At 54.9% G+C, this 25,740-nt stretch overlaps 1 long non-coding RNA gene across 2 annotated transcripts in view; it reads left to right on the top strand.

Annotated features, from left to right (window-relative positions):
* Positions 1-1,822: 1,822 nt before the first annotated feature.
* LOC309650920 overlaps positions 1,823-25,740 on the top strand; it is a 41,870-nt gene continuing 17,952 nt past the window's right edge. For both annotated transcript variants that reach the window (XR_014257822.1, XR_014257823.1), the window contains exon 1: positions 1,823-4,047. This is a non-coding gene — a long non-coding RNA (uncharacterized lncRNA). The remainder of the gene's footprint in view (positions 4,048-25,740) is intronic.

The raw sequence follows: 25,740 nt of genomic DNA on the forward strand, positions 1-25,740 counted from the left end.
GGGGCTGGTGCCATCTTCTCTCCCAGCAGGGACTTAGCATCTGGCCAAGCCTCTATCCGTTGCAGGGATCCCTCCCCACTCACACCCCCGCCAGGGGCTGAGGCCTCTGCTTGCACACCTCCTCTGATGGGGAGCTCATTCTCATTCAGACGTGCTTCTTGGAGGGATCTGAGATTCTTCTTGTCCTGGTTCTACTCCCCGAGGCTTGTGACGTGGGAGCCTCATGTGTAAACTCTGGCACGCTCTAATGTTCATTTCTTTGCCTCTTGTGAAAGCCGTTTTGAATCCTTTTGGAAACCAGGTGGGAGGGTCTATATATACATCAGCTGTGCTATTTTTAGTGTAGCTCGTTCATCCTCAGGCCCAGGGCAGTCAGGCTCTCCTGGAGGCCACAAAGCCTCTGTGAGGGTCCAGGCTTGCCTGAGCCCCACCAGAGAGTGAGCCAGTAACCCAGGAGTCCTGCCCTACCCCCAACTCCCACCCTGAGTGAGCCACCTGCCGAGCTGCGTTTAGCTGCATCCACCCGCTCCAGCCTTGCAGAAGACGTGGGCTGCTCTATTTCTGTCCTGGGCTGGCCTGGTGGCGGGACTTGGGTGGGGAGAGGCTTGGGAGGCAGCGGCAGCTGCCAGCTCTGGTTGGGGATGCACCAGCTCAAGAAGTTCTCCTTTCCTGGCTCCCGAACCCTCCATGGCTCCCTGTTGCCCACGGAATCCAGGGAGGGGAGGCCCAGCACCACCTTTCTACGGCAGAGCCTTGTCTGGATTATTCTCTGCAGGGCTTGGCACATGGAAGGTGTTACCTGAGCACCTACTGTGTGCCAGCAGCGTTCTAGAACGGGAGCTATAGCAGGACCTAGACAGACCTGGCCTACCCTCCTTGATCTCAGAGGGCATCAGACAGAGCATAAGCAAACTCATAAATGCTTACAGCAACGTTTCCCACTTTTTTTTCCCATTATCATTCCCTAAGGAGAAACATTGACTTATTAAATTAAATCATTTAATTAAACTTGATTACAATTGAGTAACTCAATTTAATTAAGTAAATTATTTAATTTCTCCCTAATGAGAGATACAATACTAATGAATGAGATTTTGTCATGTGGGGCCACAAATAATTGTAACATCTATTTTTTCAGTCCCCCAAGAACCAAATTTTGCCTCCTTTGAAAATGCACGGCTCAGAGGATTATAATCTGTGCTCAGTGGGGTGAAAAGGAGACACACGAGGTGGGGGGAGCCCTTACTGGGTGCTTGTCTTGGGGGGCGGCCCACAGCCTCACAAGACTCCCAGTGAGTGGGTAGGGCAGCGGCAGGAGGACTGGGAATCATGTAGGTGAGGGGTGGAGAGAGCAGATCAGGAACAGCCTGTGTAAAGGCCCTGGGGTGGGAGGGGACGTGGTGCCACCGAAGAGAATCGGGTGGGGGGCAGATCACGCAGAGCCATGGCAAAGACTCTGGACTTTATTTTCAGGGGGTAAGGGAAGTCGTGGTAGGGTTTTAGGCAGGGGAGGGATGCAACTGGATTTACGTGAAGAACAACAATAACGAGAGGATCACCTTTCTGAAATGTCCTCATGTCTTTTTGCCTTCCAAGCCCTGTTCCATGCCTCCCACCCCCAGCTCTTGGGTCAGACAGCCCTGAGCTTGGCTCTGTCACCCCAGGCAGTGTGACCTTGAAGACATCATAGCGTCTCTCAGACTCAGTGTACTCTTCTGCACATTGAGGGTACTAATGCTGACCTTACAGGATAGCAGGTGGCTTCCACGAAATGCTGGCGCGCGCAAGGCCCATCACGATCCTGGCACACGGTAGGTGCCCAGTTCATGAACCTGTCCCTCCAGTTCCTGGGCCACCCCTTGGGCCAGGCCCAGAGTGTGAATCATGAGCTTCAGTCACTGTATTCCACGGCTCCAAATTCATTCTCCGCCTCACAGTTGCCTTTAAAACAAAGCTTCCTTCCTCCTTGTCCCCCTAGGATGTACGGCTGTGGCCGAGATGGGCTTGCCTTTTAAACCTTGGTCTCAAGGTCTGTCCTTGGGACTGTAGGATTTCAGCCTGCTGTGGCAGGTGGGGACGGACCTGCCCATCTCGGGGTGCTGGAGCCCCTGACTGGAACAAGGGCAGAGCCTGGCCAGCATCTAACCCTCTGTGGGCGACCTTCAGCAAGTCACCACTTTTCTCAGGGTTCAGCGTTGTTGGTTGTGAAATGGATCAGAGAGGCCGACCCCCACCCAGCCTGTCCCCGTGTGATTGCAATGGTCTCAATAAGGGAAGCTTGGGGGAGGAGGGCAGGGCTCGGGGGCAGGGCCTGGGGGCCAGGATCACTCATGCAATCGCTCCCTTCCATTTCTTGCTTATCTGGTCTTTCTGCCAGGATTTCCCTACAGAGTTCTTGGCTGCGAGCAACACAAAGCGACTCTGTCCGCCATAAGTAAAGGGGGGCATTTCTTGGCTCAGTCTCAGGGCTTACAGAGCGGACAAGACAACTTTCAGGGGCTAAGGGGGCTACAGGGGCCTGGGCATCAAGGCCAATATGGTCAGGACTCCCGTGTCGCCATTGCCCCAGATATTAAGCTTCAAAGTCCCAGGCAGGAGTGGCCTCCTGACCAGACCAAAGTCTGGCCCTTTCAGCTTCTGCAGTGGGAAATAGGACCCTGCCCACTGGGGGATGTACACAGAAGGATCCCTCCCAGCTAAGAAGGGGTTTGGGTACTGGAGAGCCACCCCACCCCAACACACATATCCCCTACACCCCCCTTTTTTGCTGGTGAACTCCTACTCATCCCTCAAAACTCACTTCCACAGGTACTGGTCACCTCCTTTGCAGGGTTCCCCCCAGCCCCCTGCTTGCCTCCATCCAGCCCCAGTCACACAGGTGGCCATGTCCATGTCTGAGTCTGCTTCCCACACCGGATCTGCTGCCTTGAACCAGAGGTTGGTCAGCATGTTTCCAGCACTCGTTCTGTGCCAGGCTCATCCCCAACCCATGCTCTTTGCAGGAGTTATGCATTGAACCCCTAGGAGGTGGCTTCTGTTACCTTTCCCATTTTACAGATGGAGAAACCAAAGCACAGAGAAGCTAGGCAACTGTCCAAGATCACACAGCTGGTAGGGGGAAGACCTGGGATCCAAATCCAGCAAGCCTGGCCCGAAGGGCAGGGGAGTGAGGGGCTGTCCAGTCCCCCAGGGCTGACTCCATCCGGGTGGGATCTGGCACTTTGCTGCTCCTCCCCTCTCAGGTGTTTGAAGACAGTGACCTTCCTCCCCCAGAGTGGGTTAATCAAGTGAGTAGATAAAATGCCAATGTCCAAATGAAAAGCTCTACGTCACTCAATTCTTGAAGTTGTTCAGATAAAGAAGGCACACAGGTCTCAAACATTGGCACGCTTTATTTATTCATTTATTGGCTGCTGGGCTTGTGGCATCTTAGTTCCCAGGCGAGGGATGGAACCAGGGCCCTTGGCAGTAAAAGCGCGGAGTCCTAACCACTGGACCGCCAGGGAATTCCTGCTATTTCTAGAACTTAGAGGGAGAAAGTGCTGGAAGGAGTGGAAGGATTTTGTGCCCAGGGCCAGAGGGGCCACAGGAAGCCCCTCGCCTCTGTGAAGAAGAAAGTAAGAGCCTCAGCTGGTTCAGGAGTGTCGGCCCCGCCCCGGTCCCAGGCTCCGCCCCTACCATCCGGCCGCGCCCCGGCCCGCCCCGGTGCCAGGCCCCGCCCACGCCCGGCCCCGCCCACAGGCCCCGGCCCCGCCTCGCAGACCCCGCCTTGGTGCCGGTGCCGGCGCGGCCGCCGCCGCAGCGCCTGCCCCCGAGCCTTCTCGGGCCCGCACGGCCCCCAGCTGCCCCAGCTGGATGCAGCTCCAGGCGCTCAGGGGAACTGTGTTGAGAACACGCCCTGTCTCGCTTTCCCGTGGGCATTTCCCAGGATTTCCTTGCACCTAAATCCGCCTCAGTGTCTGCTACCTGAGAGGGAGCACCTCTGCGAATGAGGGTGGGGACGCAGGCGCTAACCGAGCTCAGGCTTTCAGTCCGTAGATGTGCTCGGTAAGTGACACCTGCAGCCACTACAGGGGTCCTCCCGCGGCGCTGTCCCCTCCCCATCAGCCCCCCTGGCTCTGCACAGAACCGGGGGTCTGCTTCTCCCGGGTTCTCTCACGGCTTTTCTGTTACACTGCCCCTCCCCTGGCCCACCCCCCTCAGTCCCTCCACTTCAGCTGTGTGGCCATGGGCAAGTCGCTGCACCTCTCTGATTCTCTCTGTGCTGGGACTTGTTGCCTTTTCAGGGCAAACGCCAGCATGGCTTACTGGGCAACCAAATCCCCGGGGTCGTGGCATCTGCCAGCACTCTTGGCTGAGGGTCCCAGGGAAGTGTCTGTGGGGCCGTGACCTCGTCTGGGGCCACAGTGTGAGGAGGGTGGAGAGGCTGACAGGATGGGAATCGCAAAAGGTCTGGGGGGGCTTCCTTCTGTGTGTGGAGCCCTGTCGGCGCCTTGCCAGAGCCTGCAAGGGAACCTCATACCTGGTCCCCCCACTGTTCTGGGCCTGGCAGCTGGCCACTCACTCCTCAGACCTGCTTCAGAGAGTGGCCCTCAGGCCCCCGGAGCTGCATTACCCTGAACAGCTGGCACGCCTGGGGGTTGACACCTGCCTCCCTGGGCACCTCCAGCCCAGCTGCTGCAGCGGGAGAGCCCAGCTCCTTGCCTGGAGCAGCACAAACTCAGAGGTGCGATGGCCACTGCAGAGCTCCCTGGGGTCGGGCCATGGCCAGGACAGAAGTGCACCCTTGGTGGGCTTCTGCTGCTCTCTCCTGTTCCCCTTGCTCCATACTGGATTCTGCTGGGAGAACTTCCTTCCTGAAGCTCGGGCACCTGAATCCTTGCCTCAGGTTCTGCTTCTGGGAGAATCTGACTAGACAGCCTGCTGGCACTGGGTGCCTTGGGGGCATTTTAATCAGGCGAGTTTATTGGTTAGGATCGAGGTTTGGCGGCTTATTAAAAACACCAACAAAACCAAGCTAATGTTGGTTTAAACCAGATAGACGATCATCTGTCTCTCCTGTAACAGTTTGAGGGTCAGTGGTCTGTAGCAAAAGGGCCGTTTCATGGAGCAGGGCCTAGGTTCCTTCCATCCTGGGTGTTTGATGCCTTCATCCACATGACCCGAGATGGTCCCCGGCACCAGCCCACATACTGGGCGGCAGGACGGCGGGAGAGGTGGAGAGGTGGCACATCCCTTCCCTTGAAAGGCACACGCATCATTGGCTCACATCCTGTTTCAGTCACATGGCCACCACGCTGCAAGGGAGGCTGGGAACTGTAGTCCATACAGGCAGCCCAGCACCCACCTAAGCTTCAGGGGCTCTATGGCCTGGGAAGAGGGGGATAGAAATGGGGGAAGTCTGTTTATTCTCAGCACACGTAAGAAGGACAGAATATTACTCTAAAGCTGGAACAAAATTCTTCCTTCAGAGATAATGGTCTCTGTTTAAGGAAATATGCTTAGGTTTCTGTGGCAGTAAAGGGGCTCCTGTTCTGGAGGGCCCGTGGGTGCAGGGGAGGTTAGGGCTTGTGCGGTGCAGCTGGGGCTGGGCAGGCAGAGGCAGGAAGGGGCCAGGAGGAGTGGCCTGTGGGAGGGGCCCCTCCCTGTGTAACCCACCAGCGTCCACTCTTGGGTGGAAGTGTGCCTCACTGCAGCCTGGGCGGGGCTTGTCCGCGGGCAGAGGGGAGAGTTGCAAAAGACAAAGCTGACCCGGGGACGTGAGAGACACAGGCCAGAGCAGGCTGGGTTTGAGGGCTTCTGGAGGATCTCAGGGAAAGCCGATTCCCCATGAGGGGCCAGGGTCAGGGCATCTTAACACGCTTCATACTCACGGCGTGTCCCATGAAGCTGATAAGGGCTCTGCTCATTTTCCACGTATGTTTGCAAAACTGGACTCCTGACAGACGTACAGACGTGCATCCTCGGTGCACCCAGCGTTAAGTCCACCAATTTCCGTTTTGGTGGCAGCCCAGCGGTCCATCGCCATGATGTCCGTGCTTCGCCGACACGACCCCTGTCGCGCGATGTGGCCCCCAGCGCCGAGCTTTCACCCCAGTAACTGCGCCGACGTGGACACCCTCGAGCAGGCAGGTCGGCTGGCGTTTCGGGTTTAGGTGCTTTCCCCGGGCACGATTCCCAGAAGAGAAGTGGGGCGGAGGGAACCACATTTGCCTGTAAGGCCACGGCTTGGGCAGCCAAATGGCTTCCTGGCTGGGTCTTGCCAAGGGGCCCACCCGCCTGCAGAGCCCCGGGGAGAGGGAGCCAGTTTGGTTTAATCTTTCTTTACCAGATTTTTAAAGTGCTATGTGTTCATTGTAGAAATTTTAGAAGATATTGAGCAATTTAAAAAGAAAATTTATCTATAATCCCATCTGCCAGAAGTATTTATGGCTAGCATTTTTTAGAATTCATTTTCACTGAGATACAATTGACATAGAACATTGTGTGAGTTTAAGGTGTACAGCTAGTATTTTGATTTATATCCTTCCAGCCTTTTTTTCTATATATAAGTTTTTATTGTGCAAAAATTTACATACCTAAAGCTTTTATTATGAAAGGGTCAAACGTATACAACATTAGGTTGAGTAATGAGCCTTCAGGCACCCAGCACCCTGTTTCAACGGTGATCAGCACACACCAGTCTGGTCTCATCTCTGCCCTTGCCACTTTTTCCCTCCCAAATTGTTGGGACAGTCATCCTGTTCATCCCAGACATTGTGTAGTTTCATCCACAAATATTTCAGAGTGTATTTCTGAAAGGTTATGACTTAAAAGACAATATCATTGTTTAGAACTTCATATGTAACAACCATTCCTTAATATCAGCAAATATCCGGTCTAAGTTTACAATTGTCTCCTAAATGTCAAAATGAACAAAATATGGTTTGAATCAGGATCTGAATAAGGTCCCCACGTCACACTGCTTGATGTAGCTCCCAAGTAACTTTCATCTAAAGGCTCAGCCCCTGTTTTCTTCCTTGTAACTTACTTGTTGGGGAAGCTGTATTCCCCCAGTGGGAGGCGTGGCTTCCTACCGTCTCTGCTGTGTTAGCAGCTGATTCTCAGCTCCTGGATTCACTACTTTATTAGTGGTTGCAAACTGGTGACATTCTAATTCTACCATTCCTGCCTCATTTGTTAGCTGAAATGTTTCTCGGAGGGAAAGTTGCCCTCCCCAGTGTTTGGCTACCTGGTGGTGCAGTTTTTTTTTTGTTTTTTTTTTTTAATTTTTAAAAAAAATTTATTTATTTATTTATTTATGGCTGTGTTGGGTCTTCGTTTCTGTGCGAGGGCTTTCTCTAGTTGTGGCGAGTGGGGGCCACTCTTCATCACGGTGCGCAGGCCTCTCACTATCGCAGCCTCTCTTGTTGCGGAGCACAGGCTCCAGACGCGCAGGCTCAGTAGTTGTGGCTCACGGGCCCAGCTGCTCCGTGGCATGTGGGATCTTCCCAGACCAGGGCTCGAACCCGTGTCCCCTGCATTGGCAGGCAGACACTCAACCACTGCGCCACCAGGGAAGCCCCAAGTGGTGCAGTTTTATAGAGGAAAGGCAGGATATATGCTTGCCTTGTCCCTGTAACAGTTTTCTGATTAAGTTGGTCTTCCAGCGGTGATCAAGTAGGGATTAAAAAAACAATTAGGAAACATGGATTTAAAGATATTTTATGTGTTTCAGCTGATTGTGATAATCACCCTTATTGAGGGTCTCTCCCCTGTATGCAACCATTAAAAAAAATGGTTTAGCCTTGGTGGCCATTGTAGTGGTGAAACACAGCTACCAATTCTTGGACACACGTCTCATTGAGAAGTGTGGTCTCTGTCCCCGCCTTGACTCTGGGGAACTTGGGCCTGCTCCAGCCACCGGCAGCGTGTGGCTGACAGGCGCTGGGGGCCCGCAGGGCTGGGTGTACACGCCGCAGAGCCGCGCTCCGCGGAGACCCTGTGCTGGAGAGCCAGGTGTAGACACACGAGTCCAGAGTCCCCGCGAGCCCAGCCTCTAGGCCAGCCTCTCCTCCAGGTGGATGCCAGTGAGGGACCTCCGTCAACGCCGCGTGGAAAAGGACCCACGCGGCAGGCCCGCCTGGGCTCCTGGCCGCGAAATCGTTTACACAGTGAACTGATCGTCTGAGCCAGCCATGGGGTGGCGGTGGGGCAATAGGTCATCGGAACTCTCTCCCCCGAGCTTCGAACATTGGAACACGAGCTGACACCTACCGCGTGCGTCCCCCCCCCTACGGCACAGCCGCTCCCTCCGCCTCACTTTCCCTGGATGGCGGGCTCTGGCGGTCACTCCAGCTGTGGGGCTTCCTTTCTCAGCCAACCTGAAAATCTGTTTTCTATTAATAGGTGAGTTAAGACTGATCGATCAATATGTTTAGCCTCAGTTCTGCGTGGTGTTTTATGTTACATTTACACCTACCTGTGCAAGACTTTTAAACAATTTGTCTTTCAGTGTGGTTTTTATTTTCTCTCTCTCTCACTGGACTTTATCTTTTTGGTACTTAGGAAAGGTTCCTATTTTTGTTGCAACTGTTACTTTTACAGTAATATCTGTACGCAATATTGGTCCTCTCTTTTATTTGTCTGTTGGTTTCCTACTATGAGCGATATTGAAACTTGCTACAATCCTCTGCGCACAGCATCTGATTTGAATTAATATCCTTTTACTCTCAGATTTTAACTACAAGGCAGTCAGTAAGCTTATTCTATTTTTTTCATGTTCTTCCCACTTTCCCTCAAATATACTCTATCTGGTGTGTCCATCACTGGTCTTAACTGTGTAAGTTCCTATGTGTTCTACCCATTTAGTACTCACAGTCAGACCTTAGGATTATGTTTCTCTGGTTGTCTTGGTTGTTTGAGACCTGTTTTCTGGTGGGTCCTCAGAGGGCATGTGGGAATAACGTCCCGGAGTTCTTGCCTGTTGATAACTGTTTACGACCTTTGTACTTGGAAGTCAGTTTGGCTGGACCTGCCCCACTCTGCTCCCGCCCTTGGTGTCTAGATGTGCCCCTGGGGCTTCTGGCAGGAAGTGCTCATGTCGGAGAGTCTGACGACAACCTGATTTTCCTGGAAGTGACTTCACCTTTTTTTGCCTGAATTCCCAAAGGCAGCCGTAGAATATGTTGTAGAATATGTCTCTCTGTTGGCTATTCTGGATCAGTTTTTCCAGATATCCAATGCTGTTTCAAGTTTTTATATATTTCAGGAAAGTATTTTTCTTTTTTTTAATTACAGTGCTCAGCGTTCGACTAAACACTTGGACTCCTTCTTCGTGACTGGTGTTATACACGTTAGATCTTTGCCTGCTCTCTACGTAGTTGCTTTCTCTTGAATCCTACTTCTCTCTCCCATTTTTTTATTGTTTAAAGATTTCCCTCCATTCTAACTTCTGATTCTCTTAGGCATTATCTCATAGTGTTTCGTTGTGTTGTACTCCTTCTACTGCAGTTGTCGTTCTGAAATGCATTTTTTTCTTTTCTTCCTAATTCTTTCCTCAGTTCTAGCACATCTTTTCTGAGGTCTTCTCATGTTGATTTGTTATTCTTGTGTATCTTTTCTTACTTTTTTTGTTGACTCATGCAAAAATTTTAGGATACGTTCTTTTGTTTGTTTCTGGCTGTGGTCTGTGGTGTGTGTCTCTGGAACGCCTTCATTATCCGTAGGGGCACTGCTTAGTTTTCTCATTTCTCCAGTAACTTGGTATGGGACTTAACCGTAATCTTTTCTGTTGTTCATTTTTATCTGAAATGCCTTTCGGAACTTTCAAGAGGAGGACTGGGTCAGCGTCATAATCTTTAGCTTCCTTTTCTGCTGTTTTCATGAAACGTTAAAAAAAAATGGTCTTGTATTCCCTCCTTCCTCCCTCCCTCCATCCCTTCCTTTCTTCCTGCTCTCCCCACTCCCGCACCTTTCATTTCTAGTTTTTGGCCCCTCTTGTGTCTGTTCTGCCCATTTTGGACTCTGTTCTCAGCACCTCCTTCTCAGTGTAGGGCCCCTGCCCTGGAGGGGAGTTTAGTTTGTGTTGAGAGTTGCAGGCCCGCCGTAGCTCCTTCACACGTTGCCCGCTTACAAGCACACACACCTGGGCGTGTGCAGCGAGCCCTCCCAGTTCCCAGGCTGTGTACACGGTCTCTCCACCTCCGTCACTGCTGTGCTCTTCTTGGGAGGCAGAGCTGCATCAGGAGGGCCCGGACCCCCCATCAGGCCACACCAGACCACGTGGGAGCCAACAGTGAACTTTTAGAGTGGGAAGCCTTTGAACTCTAGGGCTCATTCCACAGCCTTCCCTGTTCTGACTCACAGAGAAACCAGCACGGAGGAGAAATGCTACCACTGCAGACCCGTGGCGGGGGGCGCCGGCCTAGCTGAGTGTGGCCAGGCGGCCAGGACACCGACATCCGGGGCTGGAAAGACAGAGCCGCGTCCGCAGAGGCAAACCATTTGCAGACCAGCCTCCTATGAGGGTTGGGAAGGTGCACGGAACGGCTCCTGAGTTCATAGTTCCCGGGGAGAAGCTGGAAAAGAAGGGGTTGGTAATGTTTCTTTGCTGCCCTCAGCTGCATTTGGCAAGGGTTACAGGAAGGAAATCAGCTCAGAAGGAATGGAAAGGTGTTGGGGTGAGTCAGAGGTTCAGGACAGAGCAGGGCTGGGACACTCGGGGGCCTCCTGGTTCCTGACAGTCAAGTGGGGTTTAAAAGGCTTTGGGCCAGAAACCCAGCAACATCTCTCGCTGGGTAAATGTTAGAGTGAGGAGTTGGCCTTCCCAGCTCTGTTTCAGATAGATTCAACCAGTAACTAGAGAAAGAGGCCCATAGATGATAAAGTGAAATTGCGTAGGTGAGAACTGTTTTCTTGTGAAGAAGAAGTTCAGGTGTAGTCACTGGCACGTGGGGCAGACCTGAGGCGAGTAGGTCAGAACCGGCTAGGTTTCCAAAGGGAGTGGAATTCTAATGAAATCCCATGCCTGGCCCGCAGAAGCCTCGGTGGCTGGAGACTTGAAATGGGATGAGGTGGCCTGGGGACTTTCACCCTCCCTGGAGACGGGGAGAGGGCTGAGCAGTGAGGAAAGCCACTCCGGATGCGGCCAAGAAGGGAAACGAGATAGGAGAGAAAGAGGAGCATCCCCAAAAGGCAGAGCGAGGGGCCACAAGGACGCGGCTTGCGGCGCAGAGAGGGCTCAGGGCCTAACGCCTCAAGACGGGGCTGCACAAAGTGTGCCTGGTGGCTTTGAACTTGGGAGTGTCTTGATGGGCTCCAAACGGGAACCTTACTGTTGTTGTCTGATGGCTGTATCTCGTGTGTGCGTGTGGAGAGGGTCGATAACCCACTGTTTTAGTTCACGAGGCTCTGGAGCAAGAGGGGCCGCCCAGACAGTGGCCACGGCACGTCCCCAGAGATCCCTTGCTCTGAGCTGGAGGCCGTGCTGGACGGGACGAGGGGTGTGGTCTCTGTGTAGGAAGGAGGGAGCAGGCGTGTTCGGAGGATTACAGCAGAGGCCACGAGCGTTCCCTGGGGGCCCGTGTTTCCGGTCTCCCTGGCCATTGGGTTGGGGCCACGTGACTTGCTTCGCCCACGGGCTCTGAGCAGACGTGACACGTGTTAGTTTCAGGATGACACGGGTGGGAGCTGGCGCGCCTCCCTCCTCCGCCTTTTGGACAGAAACCCTGCGGGTCCTGAACGAGACGGTGGAGGCTGCCCGGACACCAGCTCTAGTCAGCGCGCAGCGGAGAGCAGCCGCGGCCATCCGCCAGCTTGTTCTAGGCTGGGACGTGAGTTTGAGAGGCGCAGTTTGGCCCACCCACCAAGACTGTGGGGTTTTGTCACCCAGCGTATCCTAGTCTGTCCTAACCAACACAGATGTGTACTGGTTTTTTTCACACAAAATTGAGGCCCTACCAACCATGTTATTTTTTTTTAGTTAATCAATTATTAATTTATTTTTGGCTGCATCGGCTCTTCGTTGTTGGGTCTTCGCTGCTGCGCGCGGGCTTTCTCTAGTTGCAGTGAGCGGAGGCTACTCTTTGTTGCGGTGTGTGCGCTTCTCATTGTGGTGGCTTCTCTTGTTGTGCAGCACGGGTTCTAGGCGCGCGGGCTTCAGTAGTTGTGGCTCGCGGGCTCTAGAGCGCAGGCTCAGTAGTTGTGGCGCACGGGCTTAGTTGCTCCGCGGCATGTGGGATCTTCTCGGACCCGGGCTCGAACCCGTGTCCCCTGCACTGGCAGGCGGATTCTTAACCGCTGCGCCACCAGGGAAGTCCCCAGCCATGTTATTTTATAACATTCTTTTCAAAAAGGCTGTTAACAGTCTGCTTTATTGAGGCATAATTTATAGATAATAAAATCCACCAATTTTAAGTGACACCTTGATGAGATGGATAAGTGTCGGCAGCTGTATAATCGCCGCCTCGATCAAGGTAAGGAACAGCACTTCCTTCGTTCCCGAAATTCTCTCTGACCAACTGGCAGTCGACCTCCTGTCCCACCCCCGGCTCCTGGCAAACACTGGTTAGTTTCCTGACACTGTGGTTTTGCCTTTTCCAGAATGCTGTGTAAATGGAATCCCACTGTATGTAGCCTGTTATGTCTAGCTTCATTCATTTAACGTGATGCTTTTGAGATTTACCCGAAAGTCTGTTCCTTTTTGTTGCCAAGCAGCCCTCCACAGTATGCATGCCTGCTCCCCAGCGGACAGGCAATTGGGTTCTTTCCAGTTTGGGCTGCTGTGAGGAAAGCTGTTATGAACATTTGTGCCCAAGTTTTGTGTGGTTGTGTTTTCCTTTCTCGTGGGTAAATACCTAAGGGTAGAATTGCTGGGTGGTGTGGCAAATGCATATTTGACCCTAGAAGAAGCTGCCAGGCTGTGTTCCAAAGCGGCTGCACCACATTGTTTCCCAATCAGCCGTCTATCAGAGCATAACCTGCTTCTAAAGTTAAATCATATATCAGCAATATTTCCCTGAAACAGGATTTCAATGGTTTTGATAATTCAAACCATCTCCTGTTGTTTAGCATTTAGGGCACTTGCATTTTTCCTCATTACAGATATGATTGTGAAGGACCTCTATGTGATGTTGGTACACATCTCTGGTTATTTTCTAAGGCAAAAATTCCTAAAAGTGGGATTACTAGGTTAAAGGGTCTAAACTTTTCTTTCGACTTTTGGTATATATCAATGCGTATCGCCTTCTTAAACCATGGGACCAACTTCTATCGAGACCAGCAGTGTGGGAGCGTGTTCATCTTTTCTTAGCTGATTTGGAAGGGCCCTTCACATAGTGGTGATGTTAATCTCTTCTGCCTTACGTTGTGAATACTTTTCACAGTTTTTGTTTTGCCTTTATGACTCTGCTTCGGGCATATTTTATCCACAGACGTTTTTAACTGTTTTATCATCCAGCATGTCGGCCTATTCCTTTGGGGCTCTGTCTTTGGTGTGATGCTTGGAAAGTCCTTCCTCAGCTGAGGATTATAAAAACAGTTACCTAGATTCCCTTATTTTTTTTTTTAAGAACTTCAATCTTTACATTTAACACTGTATGTATTTATTTTTAACTGTGAAACCTATGAGACATACCAAAGAGTCTATGACACGAATGCAAGTTTAACAAATAATAGTAATAAAAATGCCTACCCCAAAAATAACCAGGAGAAAAAGAAGTGTCAGAAGAGATATCGCATTTGCTTTATTTATTTTAGTTATGCAGAGGTTATAACTGAACAAAACTGAACTGTCTGTTGTTTAAGAACATGCCTGGCAAAAATGTAAAGGAAAGCAAGGACGTGGTGAACACAGCGTCTAAAGGGTGGTTTCTTCTAAGGGATGGGGTGAAATCAGGCAGGGACGCTCAGGGCTTCACAGGGACTATGGGTCTCTATTTCTTCAGATGGTTTGGGCCCACGGGGGCTCATCCTTGCATTCTGGTTTAACCTGGACAGTCATTTTATGTACCCTTCTGTATGTGTATATCCCACGTATCATTTAAAAGCTTTAAAATTGTGGTAAAATACATGTAACGTAATGCTGAGTAGCTTAACCACTTTTAAGTGCATTTTTGAGTTCATTCCTGTTCAGTACATTCACTTGTCGTGCAGCCAGTCCCCAGAACTCTTTTCATGTTGTGAAGCTGAACTCTGTCCCCAGCATAAAACAACCCCTCACCCCCCGCCCCAGGCCCTGGCATCTGCCTTTCTGCTTCCTATCTCTATGAGTACAAGTATGATATTTGTATTTTTGTGATTGGCTTAATTTCATTTAGCATAATGTCCTCGAGATTCACCCATGTTGTAGCAGGATTTGCTTCCTTTTTTTTTTTTTTAAGATTTGTTTGGTGTGGACTGTTTTTAAAGTCTTTATTGAATTTGTTACAACAGGGGTCCACAACCCCCGGACCATGGACCGGTACCGGTTTGTGGCCTGTTGGGAACCGGGCCACATAGCAGGAGGTGAGTGGTGGGCGAGTGAGCGAAGCTTCGTCTGTGTTTACATCCGCTCCCCATCGCTCATATTACCGCCTGAGCTCCGCCTCCTGTCAAATCAGCGTTGGCATTAGATTCTCATAGGAGCACAAACCCTACTGTGAACTGCACGTGCGAGGGATCTAGGTTGCACACTCCTTACGAGGATCTAACGCCTGATGATCTGAGGTGGAGCTGAGGTGGTGATGTTGGCACTGGGGAGAGGCTGCAAATACAGCTTATCATTAGCGGAGAGGTCTCAGGGCTCCCACTGATTCTGCATTATGGGGAGTTGTATAATTATTTCATTATATCTTACAATGTAATAATAATAGAAATAAAATGCACAATAAATGTAATGTGCTTGAATCATCCCGAAACCACCCCCCTCCCCTCCACCACTCCCCCCCCCAAACCCAGCCCCGGTCCGTGGAAAAACTGTCTTCCACGAAACTGGTCCCTGGTGCCAAAAATGTTGGGGACTGCTGTGTTACAATATTGATTCAGTTTTATGTTTTGGTTTTTTGGTCAAGAGGCATGTGGGATCCTAGCTCCCCAACCAGAGATCGAACCTGCACCCCCTGCACTGGAAGGGGAAGTCTTAACCACTGGACCACCAGGGAAGTCCCAGGATTTGCTTCCTTTTTAAGGCTTAATAATATTCTGTTGTATGCATATACTACATTCTGTTGATCCATTCATTCATCAATGGGCTCCACGTAGAATTTTAAAGAAATAAATAAAAATATGAACCGTTTGCTTCTGCATTTGACCCTTTAATTGACCAGGACTGTATTTGGGTAGATGGTATGAGGTAGGGGTAGACAGCTCACTTTGAATTTCTCCACTTCTTCACAAACTTTAGTGTAAACATACACCACGTGTAGGGCATGGTGGAGATGCTAAGATAAAGCATCTATTCTTTTTTTTTTTGGCCACACCAAGTGGCATGCGAGATCTTAGTTCCCCGACCAGGGATCGAACCCGTGCCCCCAGCAGTGGAAGTGCGGAGTCTTAACTACCGGACCACCAGGGAAGTCCCAAAGCATCTATTCTTTCTTCACCAAATATTAATTGAGTGCCTGCTACTCGCCAGGCACTTTTGTAGGGTCTGGGGGTACAGCTCCATGAGGATGGATGGTGACCCTGTCCTTGCTCTGCCGTGGGTTGGTGCCAAGTGCTGAAAGATGGGGACCAACCTATGGGTTACAGGAAGAAGGGGTCACTTCCTGCTTTGTGGGGGATGTTAAGAGAAGGTGGCCCTTGATCTGGGCCCTAAAACATGGCTGGGATTTGGAGAGAGTTGAGAAGAGGGACCTTTCACTTAGAAGGAACGACTTAGAGGCCTGGAAGTCGAATGCAGGTATTGTTTCATAGTTTATCAGTTAGAAAGTACTCAGCTGCAGGTGACAGAAATCCCCAACTACAGCTGCTTGAATAATAAACACATTGAATTATCTCATACAAAGAAAAGTTCAGAGGCAGCTAGTTCCAGTGGTCAGTGGAGGCCCAGTCTCCTTCCATCCTTCTGTTTTGCCCCCTGCCGTGTGTTGGCTTTTGTTCTGAGACTTGTTGCCTTATAGCTGCAAGAAGGCTGCCTCAGCTCCAGCCTTCACATCCTTTCACTACAGTCTTCAAAGGCTGCAGGCAAGGGGTGGGTAACCAATGTGTAAAGTGTCTGCTCCTCCCATGTCCATCCCTTTGTACCAGGAGGATCATCTTTCTCAGCCTTCCCTTCTGTCTCCCTGTTCAGTAGAAGAGACCAGCCGCTGGCTCTGGGGAATGGGCTTCTATGACTGGTTTAGACCCATCAGAATTCATCCTCTAGAGCTGAGGACTTTCTGGGAAGGTGGAAATGCTCTGGATCTGTGCTGCCCGGTGTGGTGGCCGTGGCCTCACGTCGCCACTGAGCACTAAGCTATGTAGCTAGTGAGACTGTGGAACTGAATTTTTATTAAATTTAACTTTAATTAATTTAAATTTAAATAGCTACGTGTGGCTAGAAGCTCCTGTAACGGCCAGCACAGCCGGAGTAAAGTCTGGGTTCAGGGATCCGGGGAGAAGGCGCTGAGAGGGTCAGCGAGGGGTCTGCTCGGGACGGCCTGTGAGCAGATGAGGATCGGGTGTGTGTGTGAAGGGTGAGGCCCCGCGGCTGCAGGTGCTTCCGTCTCCCCCCAGGTGGGGAGCTGGGGAAAACTCACCCGTGGGTGGGTTGGCCGGTGCACTGGGCTCACGGCTTCCGGAACCTCCGGTCCCACCTCGAGCGCTGTAGAAAGTGCAGCTTCCCATCTGGCGTCTCTTCTGGCTCGGACTTGCAGCTTCTGGTCAATGTCCTGACCCCTCTTCAGGCATCCAGCTGAGGCCCTGCTGCAGAGCACACGCGTTGACTCGGCAACACAGTGCCCACGGCCCTCATCCTCTGCTGGATCATGCTCTGAATCTGTGTCACCGCAGGCCACGGTGTGGGGACCAGAGGAGCCGGGCGCACATGCGTCCAGGGAAACGCCACGTGGACCCGCGGGGGCGGGGCGACGCGAGCCCATTTCTTGGGGAGGAGAGATGAGGTGGTCCAACTGGGCTGAAAGGCGGGGTGTCACCTGGCCTGGCTCCTGCAGAGCCTGCAGGGTCTCTGGAGTCAGAGCTGGAAGCAGCCGCAGACCCCAGCCCGTAAGCCAGGGAAAGTCAGTGGGAACATTGTGTGGGTGTGTTTTCAGCCTCGCTGGCCAGAGCCGGAGGTCGGCGTCTGCCCGGCCGTCAGGGAGGATGCATGGGCTCGGCGGTGGGCAGAGGCCTCGGGCTGCTGGGCCTCCCGAGAGAGTCGGGGGGCGGGGCGGCGTGCTGAGCCCAGAGGGTGGTGACGTGGCCAAGGTCGCGCTGTGTGTGGGGCAGAGCTGGGACGTAAAGCGCCTGGGGGGTGGAGTCCTGGGCTCTGGAGTGAGGACTCAGCTCCAATCCCGGCTCTGCCTCGGGCTGGTTGCTTTACCTCCCTGGGCCTCAGTTTCCTCATCTGCAAAATGGTGTCACAGCACTGCCTCGGGGGTGGACGCGAGCCGGCCACGGCCCACGGCAAATACTCAAAAGCACTAACATTTGTGCAGCCAGTTCTGTTCTAATCACTTGCCGTGCCAGCCTGCGCAGGACAGCTCCCTTCCGGAGGGCGCGGCGCAGACGTCTGACCCCCGGTGGGCGGCTCCAGGCTGCGCTCCTTGCCGCGACCCTGCAGGCAAGGCTGGTTCCGGGGCCATTAGGGCAGCGCCCGTTCTCCTCAGTCCTGAAGCCCACGGCTCCCGTTCTCTGCTGAGGCCCGGCCCCACCCCCTTGTCCCGCCCTGCCGATCACTGCCTCCGCTCCCTGGAGACCTCCCGGCCTGCCTGTGGTCTCGGGAGATGCTGAGTTTGGCTCCACATGCACTGATTCACTGTCTTGTCCACTCACTCATCCAGCACGTGTCCACCAGCCCCGCTGAGAGCAGGCTGTCGGTGGATGCGGCCTCGAACTCGACCTGCCCCGGGGGCTCAGGCCGGGAGGGCGAATAGATGGCAGAGAAACAAGTCATCCTAATCACAGCCACAGGAGGAGTGAGGCAGGGGCAGCTTTCCCAGGGTTTGCTGAGCCATCTGGGGCCCCCCAGGGGAGGTGACATGAAGTGGGCGGAGATGTGGACAGCAGTCCTGGCAGGGCAGGTGCAAAGCGCCTGTGGTGAGGAGTAAGCAAGGTCTGTTGCAGGAATGGAGAGCGCAGCCCTCTGGACGTCCAGGCTGGCAGGGCCGGGGGTGACTGTTGCTAGAGTGCAGCAGCAGCGCCTGGGGGTCCCCTCGGAGGACGGTGGTGTCCCTTTCCAATGGCTGACTTGGCTTGACCTGGGCCTGCAGTCTCTGTGGGGTCAGAGGGAGGCCCGAGGCTGCGTGGCTGGGAAGGGGCAGAGCCAGAGAGAGCCCAGGTCTGAAAGCCTCTAGGGCAGGTGTCTCCACAACACCAGGGCTAAGTGGACTCATTTTGTCAACCTTTTCTTCATGGTTCTGCTTAAATGAAGTGTGTGAGCGTGTTCACGAGTCCGCACGTGGCCACCACCCAGCTCAGGCCCCGGCATCCCACAGGCAGCCCCACTCTGACGGCATCGCCGAGAACCGACTGGCCCGTTTGGAGGCATGTGTGCGGCTCTGCATCTGGGCCCCTCTCTGGGAATGCGTCTGCAGCGCTGGTCCACGTGACGGGTCCGCGTCGCCGCCGCACTGTGTGCCGCCGTGTGGATGTGCACGGCGTGTTCATCCTTCCTCTTCTTGATGGGCTGCTTCCAGTTTAGGGTGATTCAGAATAAAGCAGCAAAAACGCTCTGCTGTGTACCTTCTGGTGGATTCATTTCCTGTGGGTTCACACCCAAGAGTGGATCTGCTGGGTCACAGGCGATGGGCATCTTTAGCAGATGCTGTCAGATGGCTTCCAAGGTGCTTATCCTAATTACACTCGTACCCACACTTCATGGAAGTTAACAAACCCATTCAGAAAGAAAGAAAGAAAGAACGTGCTCCAAGCCCCGATATGTAAAACAGATTGGAAGCTGGAGCAGGGTTCAAGGTGGGGGGAGCCTGCACCTCGTGTGCCCGGCACCCCTGTGGATCCGAGGATGCTCTGGGACCCAGTTTAAACCCCGGTTCCAGCCCGGCCCTTCCCAGCCCTGGCCGTGGGTAGGAGTCATGGGCACAGGCAGGGAGGGCAAGGCGTGTTAAAATACAGGTTCCAGAGCCCCATCCACACCGTGTTTGATTTGCAGTCTGAGGCGGGACCCCCCCCCCCCCCACTCCCCAGCACCCCTGGACCTTACCCAGTGACTCACAATCTTGACCGGGTTTCAGATGGCTGGAATGAGTGGACACGGTGCCTGGGAAATGCATTTTCCTGGAGAAGTGTAGTCAGAGCTGGTGCCTGAGTTTTACTTTCTCTAACTTACCTTAATTCAGGTCAAGTCCCTGCTGGGACCTGGCCTGTGCGGGGCTGGAGGACAGGGTGTGGACAGAGTGGCTTCCGCCCTCGAGAGGTTTCCATGCTGGCGGGAAAGATGCTGCTGAACTGACCATTTCAGCTCAGGGCCCGGGCCTGGGGGTGGGACACAGGGAGATGGATCCTTCCTGGAATCAGGGCCAAAGACGACATTAACGTGGCGGGGCTTTGAGGGCTGCACACAAGTTGGCCGTGGTCTGACAAGGAAAGAGGAAAGGGCGCACCAGGCAGAGGAAGCGACAGCTGCAAAGGTGTGGCAGGTGCAGAAAGTGTGGTCAGCCTGGTGCGGTCGGGGCTGCAGGTGCATGGGAGGCCCTGCCCGCCAGCGGGAAGCAAGGCAGGCTCTGAGCTCCCCTCCTCACCTTCCCGTTGCCCCCACGCAGGCCACAGCCAACTCTCAGATGGAGGAGAAGACCCCTCCTCGCGGGCCCAAAATCAGTGGGGAGGGGACTGATGCTGGTCCTTGTACCCTTGTCTGCTGGGGCCAAGCTGCCCCTCGGCCAATGAACAGCCAGTGCAAAACGTCAGGAGGGCTGAGAAGGCGCCCTTGGCGTGAGCTTTATCTGCAACAACACATCTTTATCAGTGAGCAGCCACACTGCTGGCAGAACTGTCACAGCCGTCCATTCCCAGGGTGTGCGCTCTTCATTCACTGCGGCTGCATCCCCTCAGTTCCTCGTGATGGGACAGTGGGTAGGATGCCCCCTTGCAGATGGAGATGAGGCCTGGAGATTTGGCCCACTGAAACCTCAGATCTCCTCACCTGAGAAATGAGGATATGATGTGTAGCAATCAGCTATTGCACTGTAACATACATCCTCTAAACGCAGGGGTACAAAACGACAGTGCTTTTATTTTGCTCACCATCTGTGGGTTGGTGATTTGCGTTGGGCTCGGCTGTCCTCCACTGGGCTTAGCTCACTGTTGGCCAGCTCAGGTGGGGTGCCTGGGCCTCACTTCCAAGAGGCCCCCCCACCCTCCAGCAGGCCAGCTGACCAGAGGCAGAAAGCTGCAGGCCCTTGGGAGACCTAGCCTTAGTCCCGGCCTGGTCTCACCTCTGCCTGTCCTACAGCTACTGTAAAGCTCACGATTCAAAGCGACGGAAGACAGAGTCCATCTCCTGATGGCACTCACTGCGAAGAATGTGTGGCCGTATTTGCAGCTTACATGTGGTGAAAAGCCATCATGCATTCAGTCAGTAAACGTGTTCTGAGCTCTCAGGCCTTATGTTGGGTGTTGCTGGGGCCACAGAGAAATCAAACTCAGTTTCTGCTCTCCAGAAGCTCTGGTTTGATGGAAGAGGTGGACACAGTCAGATGGGGGACTAGAAGTTAGGGTGCTAGAAGCTGATGGAAGTTTTGACCTGACAGAAATGAGGTCATGGAGGTGGGATGTGGGGAATAAGCTCTAACGGGCTTTATAAGATAAAAAGTGCTGATTTTGTGCTTGTTATTCACCACAGGTGTTCGTGAAGTTCTTGTCGGCTCGGGGCTATTAGCTGAGGCCCAGGCAGCTGGGGTCACTTAGCCTGAGGTTGGTCCTGGCCCAACCGGCTTTGACCCCAGTGATTCAGTAGGTGAGCCACTGAGCTCAGGTCCCAACACGCAGGTGTGTGTACCTGGACTGGACCCCCTCAGAGCCCCCAAGCCAGGCACGGTGAGGGCCTCCAGCCAGGCCTGCTCCCTAGCCCCGCTTGCTCTGGCTTTGCTGCTGACCTCTGCAGCCGACTCACAGCCTTCCTTTCCCTTCTGCTATGCTTGTCGTGTCAGTCGTGCCGGGAAGGGGGTGAGGGAAGGTTCTCCCTGAGGACAGCCGCAGGCCCTTGGACAGGATGCTGGCGTCCCCGCATGGAGGGGCCCCGCCAGCCGCGGCAGCAGCAATGATGGCGCCAGCGTCATTTGCTGAGTGCTGCCCTGGTCTCACCTCCCTTCCTGCTCACGACAGCATCCCACGCTAGGCGTTATTAAGCCCGTTTTGCGGATGAGGAGACCGAGGCAGAAAGGCAAAGAGCTTGCCCAAGGTCTCACAGTGAGTCAAGGTGTGGCCCTAGGAACGTCCGACTCGGCGGCCCTGCTCACCTCACTGACTGGCCTCAGAGGCCGGGACGTCAGGCCCAGCCAGGCGCATCGTCTGTGTCACGGCCCTGAGCTTCCACGGCAAGCTCTGCTGTGGGGCCGATGCCGCCAGCCACAGGCGGACGGGAAGGCCACCTGTCACAGTCGTGTGGCTGGAAGCGGGGAGCCGGGGTGAGTCCCGAGTCCAAGCTGCCTGGCGGGGAAGCGTCCGGGCCCCAGGGCCTGTGGCTGGCAGGTGCTCGGGGAGTGGGGTCTCAGGGGCTGGAGAAGCCATGTTTCTCCTTGGGGAGGGTCCCCCCCCCCGAACCTCTGCTCCCTGGGGTCTCCTCTGCCTGGCTGGCAGGGCTCTGGCAGACACGAGACGGTGGGAGCAGAGCCCCAGATGCGCCTGCTCAGAGGGCCCCGAGGGCCCTGGCTCTGTGGACCCCCGTCCTCCGCTCGGTCTCAGAGACGACTGTCGTCAGCTGGGCTCTTGCGAAGGGCTCCGCGCACTTTGCCTCACTCGGTCCTGGAGCGGGAGCTGCTGCCCCACGTCCCGTGGAGGAGAGAAGAGGCACAGGACCCGCCTCCCCAGCCGGCGAGAGGCCGGGCCGGGCGGGACCTGGGCCTTGCTCTTTTCCCCTCGGAGCCGTCGCTGCTGAGGCGCGGAGGCCTGGGGAGAGGACGGGTCTCACCTTGGTCCCCCGGTGGCTGAACGAGGAGCTGGGACCCGGCACGGTGACAGAACGATGAGGACGAGCCCACGTCCTGGGCAAGCCCTCCGCCTCCCCGGGGACTCGGTTTCCCCACCTGTCAGACGGGACGCGCGGGGCATCTCCTCAGGATGCAGAGCGGTTTGAAGGTGAGGTGAGTTAAGACACATCAAGCATCTCAACAGCACCTGGCACGTGTGACGCCGGGTGAAGCCACTGTCACGGGCGTGTTCATAACTGGCCTGGCTGTGGTGCTGGGTGTTGGTTCCCACGGAAACCTGACGAGGCAGGGTACACCCTTCAGTTTACAAGCCTGCACCCAGGCGCAGGGTCGAGGCGATGGCCTGAGGCCCCTGAACCAAGAACGCGGGGACATGGCCCCGTCACCCCAGCCCCGCCAGCGGCGGGCGTCCCCTCACTGCATTCCCTGGCCTCAATCGGCGCTGGCCCGGCGGGGACCGGACGTGTGCCTCGGACACTTTGGGGTGACACCCTGGTGGCCAGTGGGGCTGCCCAGCAGTGACTTTATGGAGGAGGGGCCCCCTCACTTTTCGCTGACCAGAAAACTAACAGCGGTGATAAACACGCGCGTGGCCCTAACGCTGCACCAGGCTCGTTCTCACAAGCACATGGGGCTGCTCTGCAGGGGGACAGTTCCACGGCTGGTGGGCAGCAGGGCTGGGCTTGAACCCTGGGCAGGGGGCTTGGAGGCTGTACCTCAACCACCCACTGTGGGGCAGGTAGTTTTATCATCACACATTTACTCTTGGGGAAACTGAGGCACAGAGAGGTCTTGCGTCTTTCCCAAGGCTCCCAGCCATGAAGTGGCTGGTGGAGGCTGCCCCGGGCACCGGCCAGCCCCCTCGAGCCTGGCCGCTCACCCCTCCCTATCAGCTCGCTGGCCACTTCATGCATTCACCTCAGGACCAGGCCAGCGTGTGTGACCTTCGGTGGAGGGTAACCTCCCCAGGCCTCAGTGTGCCCGTCTGAGAAGTGGCCTTGCAGCCCCACAGGGCAGGGGAGGATGGGGTCTCCAGGCCTCCCGCTGCACCCTCCTGGGCCCAGACACACCTGGCCCTTCCCATCCTGCGGCTCCCTTGTCCCCCCTCCTCCCCCCCGCCCCCCCGCCCCCCACTGCAAGCCCTTCTCTTCCCTTTGAACTGTCTGTCTTGCTGTGGAGGAAGCTATTCATAGCTGAGATGATGCAAAATTTATAAAGCATGGTTGGTAGGGCTGAATCCGCCCCCGGCACAGGCCACACTGCCCGTCCCCTCCGGGCAGCTCTTTCTGCGTGTGTCTGTGTGTGAGCGTGTGTGTGCGTCCGTGTGTGCGCGTGAGGGCCAGCTCCCTCCCCCGCCCTCTCCCCCCAGCCCCCTTCCTTCCTGGCCTCCCCTCTCCGCCCAGCCCGCCTGAGTCTCCGCTCTTGGGGGGACTCGGGCTTAGCAAGCCAGTCTGCCTGGCGTGGAGCAGCCCAGCCTGTGGCCCCCATTGCACGTTCCAGCCTGACCCTCTGTCTCTTCACCTGAAGAGCAGGGGTTGTGAGACTTAGGCGTTTGAGCCGCACCTGTGGAGCCAGTGCCAGGAGGCAGGACTCATGCAGGCCTCCCTGCACCCCACAGAGTGGCTGCAACTATTACCCATGTTTACAGGTGGGGAGACTGAGGCAGGGAGCCACTGACTGTGGCAACTGGGTCCCGAGGGCGGAGGGCTGGGCAGTGGGGGAGCTGGGATTTGAGCCCTCCCCTGTTGCTTCATCCCCGCTGCTGACCCCGTGAGGCTCCGGGAACAGAAAGGTCCTGGTGCTGGGAGCTCCGCAGATGGCTGGTGTCTGGTCCCTTCACAGACAGGTGGGCAAAGCCCCAGACGAGTGGGCAAAGCCCAGGGACGAGACGCCAGCTGACCAAGGACGCCGAGGGACGGCCGCTGTGGCTCAGATCTTGGCCACTGGGGGCGGGGTGGCCGTGGCCGCAGACATGGTCTGGGACAGCTGGGGGCCTCGCCCACCCAGGGCAGCCAGGCTCAGGTGCTGTGGCCCTTGCTGGTGGTGGTAACGTGGCAGCAGGCCTGCCCCAGACACGCGCACTTGTCCTCCCCGCAGTCCTGGAGCTGGTGTGTTCTCGTCTCCCCACAGGTGGAGAAACGGGGGCTCAGAGAGGGAAGGAACGTGCCCAAGGTCACACAGCCGGCAGGTGGCAGGAGGCACTTGCACCCGGGCGTCCGCTCACTGTGTCACCTGCTGTTGCTGCCACGGTCCTGCCGTGGCCCTGGTGGTTCCCCCCTTTTTATTGAGGTAAAAGTTACATGACATGAAATTACCCAAAGTGTACAGTTCAGTGGCATCGAGTATATATTCAGTGTCGTGCAAACGTCTCCACGCTCTAGTTGCAGAGCATTTTCGCTCTCCAGAAGGAGCAGCCTGTGCCCGCCAGCAGTCGCCCAGCCCCGGGCAGCCTCTAGGCTGCTTTCTGTCTGTGGATTTGCCTGGTCTGGATGCTGCGTGTAAGGGGTCACGGTCTTTGTCCTTTGCGCTGTCTCAGTTGGCATAATGACCTCCAGGTTCATCCACATTGCAGCCTGGCCAGAACTTCATTCTTTCCGGGATGGAGTAATATTCCACCGTGTGGACAGACCACCTTTTGTGTGTCCGTTCATCTGCTGACAGACACTTGGTTTGTGACCCCCTTTGGCCATTGTGGGCAGTGCTGTTCTCAACCTTCTCAGATGGTTTTTTAAAAAAAAAATTTATTTATTTATTTTTGGCTGCGTTGGGTCTCTGTTGCTGTGTGCGAGCTTTCTCTAGTTGTGGTGAGCGGGGGCTACTCTTTGTTTCAGTGTGTGGGCTTCCGTAGTTGTGGCATGCGAACTCAGCAGTTGTGGCTCACGGGCTCTAGAGCGCAGGTTCAGTAGTTGTGGCGCACGGGCTTAGTTGCTCCGCGGCATGTGGAATCTTCCCAGACCAGGGCTCGAACCCGTGTCCCCTGCATTGGCAGGCGGATTCTTAACCGCTGCGCCACCAGGGAAGTCCCTCTCAGATGGTTTTGTGTGAACACAGGATTCAGTTCTTTCGGGCAGAGACCTTGGAGGGGCGTTGCTGGGTCACGGTCCCTGGTGTTTGGAGGGTTCAACCTCCTTCTGTCCCCAGCAGGCTGCACTCTGCTCCTTCCTCCCTTATCCGGGGGACTGCGGCCGGGGACCCAGGGCTCTGAGGAACCAGGTCACAGACAGGTCGGGGACCCCAGGGGAACAGGGTGTGGCCCAGTAACCAAGGCCCACGGGACGCCCGAGTCCTGGCTCTCCCACTGTCACTGTGTGTCACGGGGCGGCCTTACCCCGGAGAAAGCCAAGCTGCAGGGCACTCACGGCCCATCTTCTTGGGGCATCGGCTTTCCTCGAAAATCCAGGGCAGGACGTGACACTTCCTGTGAGAACAAACCTCGGGCAGATTCTGCAGCGGAATGCCAGCCTCGCGTGGGTTTTTC

Source organism: Balaenoptera physalus (genome assembly GCF_965194825.1).
Source record: "Balaenoptera physalus genome assembly, chromosome: 20".
NCBI classification, from domain to species: domain Eukaryota; kingdom Metazoa; phylum Chordata; class Mammalia; order Artiodactyla; family Balaenopteridae; genus Balaenoptera; species Balaenoptera physalus.